This window comes from Oncorhynchus kisutch, linkage group LG19 (assembly GCF_002021735.2).
Source record: "Oncorhynchus kisutch isolate 150728-3 linkage group LG19, Okis_V2, whole genome shotgun sequence".
Classification (NCBI taxonomy): Eukaryota; Metazoa; Chordata; class Actinopteri; order Salmoniformes; family Salmonidae; genus Oncorhynchus; species Oncorhynchus kisutch.
In genome coordinates, this window is record NC_034192.2 from 21,592,191 (window position 1) to 21,600,789 (window position 8,599).

Consider the following 8,599-nt stretch of genomic DNA (forward strand, 5'->3'; position numbering starts at 1 on the left):
GGGAGGCAGTCCAGACAGTCCAGACAGACCAGACAGGGAGGCAGTCCAGACAGGGAGGCAGACCAGACAGGGATACAGTCCAGACAGACCAGACATGCAGAATGGGAGACATACCAGACAGGGCAACATGGAGTCAGTCCAGATAGAGAGACAGGTACAGGGAGACAAGTAGACAAGTACAGGAAGACAAGACGACAAGTACAGGGAAATAGGTAGACAGACCAGACATGGTCAAAGACAAGACAAGGACACAGGTACAGGAAGACAGACCAGACAGGGAGACAGAGCAGACATATAAGGGAGCACCCCTGTCCAAGTTAACAATGTTATAAATTACAGTAATCAGGCTGTTCCTAGAGGACCAATCAGTGCTTGACCTGGATCAAACATTACGTTATGGATACATTACGGTGACATTATGACATAGGCCAAAGGTTATGACATTATGACAAAGGCTTATGTTAAAAGGTCAAATGTTGTAAGGTTATGGTGTTCGATATTATGTTGATGTAATGGCGACAAAATGGTGATGTTATGGGGACGTCATGTTGATGTACATAAGATTACCTTTAACAGAGAAAGCATAAAGTATTATCTCTTCTTCCCAGTCTAGCCCCGGTGCATTATTGAACAAACTGAAGGCACGTTATTCAGCCACTCTTGAAGGAAAATGGCATCAAGCCTCAGAGTGCTGATCTCACACGAGGTGAAAAGGTGAAAGAAGTGCTGATCTCAACGCAGGGAAAGGTGAAGAGGTCACAGTTGTGACCTTGATGGGGTTGATGCTATAACAACAGCCTGTGGTCAAACAGAATAAGTTCTCAACTGAAGATGTTTGTGATCCTACTCTTTCAGCACACACCCCAGCTCAACTCTCAGATAATCCCTATGGGATCCTTGTATCTGGATTATAATCTTCCTTTTGATTTAATCACATCTGAACCTGGGGGGTTCCTCATGGCCGGGGATATATATGTCACTACAGGAATCAGAAATTGTAGAATTATACTTAAATTTGAAGCAGGAAACTGTAGGTGAGAGAGGAGAGAGAGGAGAGGGTGTGGAAGTGCACATGGTTAGCAGATGTTATTGTGAGTGTAGCGAAATGTTTGTGCTTCTAGTTCCGGCAGTGCAGCAATATCTAACAAGTAATCAAACAATTCCATAACAACTACCTAATACACACAATCTAAGTAAAGGAATGGAATAAAAATCTATAAACGCAGCAAAAAAAGAAACCTCCCTTTTTCAGGACCCTGTCTTTCAAAGATAATTCGTAAAAATCCAAAAAACTTCACAGATCTTCATTGTAAAGGGTTTAAACACTGTTTCCCATGCTTGTTCAATGAATCATAAACAATTAATGAACATGCACCTGTGGAACGGTCGTTAAGACACTAACAGCTTACAGACGGTAGGCAATTAAGGTCACAGTTATGAAAATTTAGGACACTAAAGAGGCCTTTCTACTGACTCTGAAAAACACCAAAAGAAAGATGCCCGGGGTCCCTACACATGAACATGCCTTAGGCATGCTGCAAGGAGGCATGAGGATTGCAGATGTGGCCAGGGCAATAGATTGCAATGTCTGTACTTTGAGACACCTAAGACAGTGCTCCAGGGAGACAGGACGGACTGCTGATCATCCTCGCAGTGGCAGACCATGTGTAACAACACCTGCACAGGATCGGTACACCCTGCGGGACAGATACAGGATGACAACAAAAACTGCCCGGGTTACACTAGGAACGCACAATCTCTCCATCAGTACTCAGACTGTCCACAATAGGCTGAGAGAACCTGGGCTTGTAGGCCTGTTGTAAGGCAGGTCCTCACCAGACATCACCGGCAACAATGTCGCATATGGGCACAAACCCACCATCACTGGACCAGACAGGAGGCCTGTACACCGAGGCCTGTACTCTGGAGTGAGATCGAGTGAAGGGTCCGTCATGGTCTGGGGCGGTGTGTCACAGCATCTTTGGACTGAGCTTGTTGTCATTGCAGGGAAGACCTCCTCCTCCCTCATGTGGTACCCTTCCTGCAGGCTCATCCTGACCCTCATGTCAGCGAAGAGCCCAGATCTCAATCCCATTGAGCACATCTGGGACCTGTTGGATTGGAGGGTGAGGGGTAGGGCCATTCCCCCCCAAAATGTCTGGGAACTTGCAGGTGCCTTGGTGGAAGAGTGGGATAACATCTCACAGCAAGAACTGGCATATCTGGTGCAGTCCATGAGGAGGAGATACACTGCAGTACTTAATGCAGCTGGTGGCCACACCAGATACTAACTATTACTTTTGATTTTGACCCCCCCTTTGTTCAGGGACACATTATTCCATTTCTGTTAGTCACATGTCTGTGGAACTTGTTCAGTTTATGTCTCAGTTGAAGAATCTTGTTATGTTCATACAAACATTTACACATGTTAAGTTGACTGAAAATAAATGCAGTTGACAGTGAGAGGACGTTTCTTTTTTTGCTGAGTTTAGATATAAACATATGGATGAGCAATGGCCAAGCAGCATAGGCAAGATGTAATCGATGTTACAAAATACAGTATATACATATGAGATGAGTAACGCAAGTTATGTAAACATTATTAATGTGGCAATATTAAAGTGACGAGTGATCCATTTATTAAAGTGACCAATGATTTCAAGTCTGAATGTAGTCAGCAGCCTCACTGTGTTAGTGATGGCTGTTTAACAGTCTGATGCCTTTGAGATAGAAGCTGTTTTTCAGTCTCTTTTTCAGTCTCTCTGTCCCAACTTTGATGCACCTGTAATGACCTCGCCTTCTGGATGGTAGAGGGGTGAACAGGCAGTGGCTCAGGTGGTTGTTGTCCTTGATTATCTTTTTGGCCTTCTGTGACATCGGGTGCTGTAGGTGTCCTGGAGGGCAGGTAGTTTGCCCCTGGTGATGCGTTGTGCAGACCGCACCACCCTCTGGAAAGCACTGCGGTTATGGGCGGTGCAGTTGCCGTACCAGGCAAATATGCAGCCCGACAGGATGCTTTCAATTATGCATCTGTAAAAGTTTGTGAGGGTTTTAGGTGACAAGCCCAATGTCTTCAGCCTCCTGAGGTTGAAGACACGCTTTGTGCCTTCTTCACCACACTGTCTGTGTGGGTGGAACAATTCAGTTTGTCTGTGATGTGTATGCAGAGGAACTTAAAACGTTCCACCTTCTCCACTGCTGTGGATAGGGGGGTGCTCCCTCTGCTGTTTCCTGAAGTCCCCGATCATCTCCTTTGTTTTGTTGAGTGAGATATTGTTTTCCTGACACCACACTTCGAGTGCCCTCACCTCCTCCCTGTAGGCTGTCTCGTCGTTGTTGGTAATCAAGCCTACTACTGTTGTGTCGTCTAAAAACTTGATGATTGAGTTGGAGGCGTGCATAGCCACGCAGTCATGGGTGAACAGGGAGTACAGGAGGGGGCTGAGCACGCACCCTTGTGGGGCCCCAGTGTTGAGGATCAGCGAAGTGGAGATGTTGTTTACCACCTGGGGGCGGCCCGTCAGGAAGTCCAGGACCCAAATGCACAGGGCGGGGTTGATACCCAGGGCCTCAAGCTTATTGATGAGCTTGGAGGGTACTATGGTGTTGAATGCTGAGCTGTAGTCAATGAACAGCACTCTTACATACATATTCATCTTGGCCAGGTGCAATATGGCAGTGTGCAGAGTGATGACAATTGCATCGTCTGTGGACCTATTGGGGCGGTACGCAAATTGAAGTGGGTCTAGGGTGACAGGTAAGGTGGAGGTGATATGATCCTTGACTAGTCTCTCAAAGCACTTCATGACGACAGAAGTGAGTGCTATGGGGCGATAGTCATTTAGTTTAGTTACCTTTGCCTACTTGGGTACAGGAGAATGGTGGCCATCTTGAAGCATGTGGGAACAGCAGACTGGGATAGGGAGAGATTGAATATGTCCGTAAACACACCAGCTAGCTGGTCTGCGCATGCTCTGAGGACACGGCTAGGGATGCCATCCGGGCCGGCAGCCTTGCCAGGGTTAACACGTTTAAATGGCTTACTCACATTGGCCACGGAGAAGGAGGGGCGGCATCCCTTCTAAGCGGGTTGCGACGGTGGCACTGTATTATCCTCAAAGCGGGCAAAGAAGTTGTTTAGTTTGGCTGGAAGCAAGACGTCTGTGTCCTTGATGTAGCTGGTTTTTGTAGTCTATGGTTGTCTGTAGACCCTGCCACATACGTCTTGTGTCTGAGCCGTTGAATTCTGACTCCACTATGTCTCTATACTGACCTTTTGCTTCTTTGATTACCTTGCAGAGGGAATAACTACACTGTTTGTATTCAGCCATATTCCCAGTCAACTTTACATTGTTAAATGCGGTGGTTCATGATTTCAGTTTCGCACGAATGCTGCAATCTATCCACGGTTTCTGGTTAGGTTAGGTTTTAATAATCACAGTGGGTACAACATCGCCTATGCACACTGTTTGTATTCGGCCATATTCCCAGTCAACTTTCCATGGTTATAAACGGTGGTTCGCACTTTCAGTTTTGTGCGAATGCTGCTATCTATCCACAGTTTCTGGTTAGGGTAGGTTTTAATAGTCACAATGGGTACAACATCTCCTATGCACTTCCTTATAAACTCATCGAATCAGCGTATAATCAATGTTATTCTCTGAGGCTCCCAAGAACAGTCCCAGTCAACGTGATCAAAACAATCTTGAAGCGTGGATTTCGATTGGTCAGACCAGCGTTGAATAGACCTGTCACAGGTTCATCCTGTTTGAGTTTCTGCCATACCTTAAGGGAACATTTTGACATTTGCCATATGGTTAGTGAGAAAGACCACATTGCAAATGTATGGTCCCTTACTAGACGTCCGAAAACGTTTGTAAAATTTGTGGATGGCGTCAGGCCGTGCGGCAGGGCCGGATCTTCCAGGAAGTCATCAAACGAACTCTCCAGGACATTCGGGTTCCATTTGATAAAATAATCCAATTTTGGTCATTTTTCCACTGTCCCGGTAAATCCCACAAGAGGGCGAATGGAATCATATTGCAAATGTACAAAACATCACGAATCACGACGTGGCCTTATCTCCTAAACGGAAAATATTTTGAAGCCGAAACTTGGTGAGCATAGGTTTGGCATAATGGGCAGTTGGCCCCGAACAAGATAGCGTCTAGGCCTCAAAGGTTTTTGAGTTATGGCCATTTTTCTGGGATTAAAGGTCCAAAATGAAAATAGAGCAATAATTTTTCCACTTCACGTCAAAGTAAAGGATCTCCAGTGTCAATAAAAAAGAACCAGTCATTTATCTATCGTAATTTAAGAGAAATCGTACAATGTCAAATATGGTGATGTTCAAAAATAGTAAAAAAAAAAAAAAACTGTTACAGATCCAGTTGCAGCGTGTTCATACGAATCTTTTTAAAGTGTGCTTCAGAGCTCTGCGAGATTTCTGTGATTTTCTGAAATAACACACTCACTAAACCCTCCGTACATAAGTCAGTTCTTAACATAAAGACTTAAAACTCTAAATTCTATAATTGCCTACCCCAAGGAGGATATGTGTTCACTTTCAGCTTCCTGTGTAAACCGGAAGTGCCCTAAAATAGTGTCATAGGTGCTGTTTCGAAGGGTTAAAAAGGTCAGATCTTTTCAAAACTTCATATGTGTGATTAGGCAACCCCCATGAACTGTAAATCAACTGTATTGCACCGATTACAATGACATCTCTCCCCATAGGAATACATTTCCTGCTCCCCTAAATTCAACCTGAAGCCTATGTGGGTTATGAATGCCGAATGAACCTGTCTTCGATGACAATCCATCAGGCCACTATGAGGTCTACCTGTGTTGATTCTAAGCTTCCTGGAGCAACCGGAAGTGATTAAATTCACCCTAAAAGTGTTTTGATATACATAACCTGCAATTATGAAAATCACTGCATTCAACCCTGTGTAGATCAGTCAATTCTTAACATAAAGACTTAAAACTCAGGATTCTGTAAGAGCCTACCTCAATCAAGACATGTGTTTACTTATAGCTTCCTGTGCCAACCGGAAGTGCCTTAAAATGGTGTCATAGGTGCTGTTTCGAAGGGTTAAAAAGGTCCGATCTTTTTAAAACTTCATATGTGTGATTAAGCAACCCTCATGAACTGTAAATCAGTCATTTTTCCCAACAGTTGTCAAAGAAAAGCTCTCTCTCACACACACACACACAGCAAGGATGGAGTGACAAAGTGCGGTGCTCAAAGACACACAGAGCCTACAATGGCATTTCCATATTCTCAAGGCCGTGCCGAGTTCAACGAGATGCCCCGCTTGACCGTAGCTCGCTCTGAGTGCAGCGACCTTGAAAAAAAAGAAGGCCCAAAATGAAGCCTGGCCCTAAATGTTATTTGCTTTTGGGTGACAGTGAGAGTACCGTTAGGGTGAGAAGCACAATTCGACCTCAGGTGCGTTCCTGAGGTCCTCCCGATCCGTGCAAGCCTAACCTTGACCATCTGGCATTAACCCTTAACAGTAAATCAGGGATTTTTGATCTCACAGATTACAATGACTTCTCTCCCCATAGGAATACATTGCCAGCTCCTCTAAAGTCAACCTGAAGCCTATGTGTGTTATGAATGCCTTATGAACCTGTTTTCAATGACAGTCCATCAGGACACTATGAGGTCTACCTGTGTCAATTCTAAGCTTCCTGAAGCAACCAGAAGTGGTTAAAATCACCCTAAAAGTGTTTTTCCATACCCAACCTGCAGTTTGATAGAAATAGTGCATTCAACCCTGTGTCAATCAGCCAGTTCTTAACGTAAATACTTAAAACTCAGGATTCTGTAAAGGCATACCACAATGAAGATATGTGTTTACTTATAGCTTCCTGTGCCAACCGGAAGTGCCATAATTGGTGTCACAGGGGCTGTTTCATAGGGTTAATAAAGTCTGATCTTTTCAAAACTTCATATGTGCGATTAGGCAACCCTCATGAACTGTAAATCAGTCATGACTCCCATAAAATTTCTAAGAAAATCTAAATCACACACACACACAGCTTGGAAGGAGGGACATATTGGGGTGCGTAGAGACAGACAGTGCCTGCAATAGTTACCTTTGTTCGAGCTAAAAAAGAACCGTCAGACATAGAGTTCTGAAACTTTAGAAACCTGTTTTAGACCTCAGGTCGATAGTGCACGGTGAGTAGGCTCTAGAAGGTTCTCGGACTGAGAAACAGCCTCGTACATTTGCAATAACTTCAATTCATTTTCGCATCACGAAAATGCCGACATTTAGAAATGTCCCAGAGTCGCAAGACCGCCTCGGCCCATATAGACGGACCCCAATGTTTCTGTCCGATAGCTCATTCAAGGACCCTGTAGCAAGGCATGGAAAAAAGTGGATTTTCAGCACCAATTAGGGTCTTGCTCGGGCACCAAATGACCTATCGAGCCGAAACTTGGGATTCGGGGTCGCCTCAGCTAGGCCTACACATAACGTCAGAACTGGACACGCAGCTAGATGGTTTTATTATGGTTTGAACAGAAGGCGTTGTGAATTTTGGGCCAGCTCTGAAGTAATGTGATAGTTGGCTTCTAAACGAGTTGGAAAAAGTGGGTGTGGTGTCAGTTTGTATCAGTTTGGTGTCAGAATGATATCTAATTGACTGATGGACAGTGACGTGCTGGTGACTTTTGTCCATTTGCAATATGTTTAAACAGTGAGGTACCATCACCAAAGTGACATTCTGAAATCAACCCCAACAAGTGATGGAGAGGAACCAGAATCACTGCCCAGCCATCCCGAGTTCATCGGGCCAGTCAATTTCGCATTCCTGCAGGATTTTTGAGCATGCCAAATTCGTGATGGTAAATGGCCATTGAACCATATTGCAAATGCACAGTGCATTTGCAACAGTGAAAAAACATCACCAAATGGACATGATGAAATCAACACAACGAGCGATGGAGAAGAACCACTATCACTGCCCGGCCATCCTGAGTTCATCAGGAAAGTCAATTTCGCATTCCTGCAGGATTTTTGAGCATGCCAAATTCATGATGGTACATGGCAAATGGACATAACATCCTGATTTGGCATTTTCAAATCTTTCATATTGCATTTGGACATTTCTTATGGCATTTGGCCCAAAAAAAGTGACTTTTGACTTTGACTTCCTATGAAATCATATTGCAAATGGACAACACATATGCCTTATGCACAAGTAAAAAAATGTTTACAAAAAAATTATGATAATAAAAATTTGAAAAAAGTATATTCATACAGTTCTTACACATGATTAATTGACAACCAAAAAAATCGAAAGAATTTCGAAAAACAGTCCAGAAAGCAATTTTTTAAGGGGTGATAAGTTTTGGGGAAAAAAAATCACATTTTCGACTTTTGACTTCCTATGAAATCATATTGCAAATGGAGAAAACATATGCCTTATGCACAAGTTAAAAAAAAATGTTAATAAAATATGACTAAAGTATGTTGATACAGTTCTTATACATGTGTAATTGACACAAAAATCGAAAGTATTTCGAAAAACAGTCCAGAAAGCACTTTTTTAAGGGGTGATACGTTTTTGAAAAGATGTTCAGTTTTTC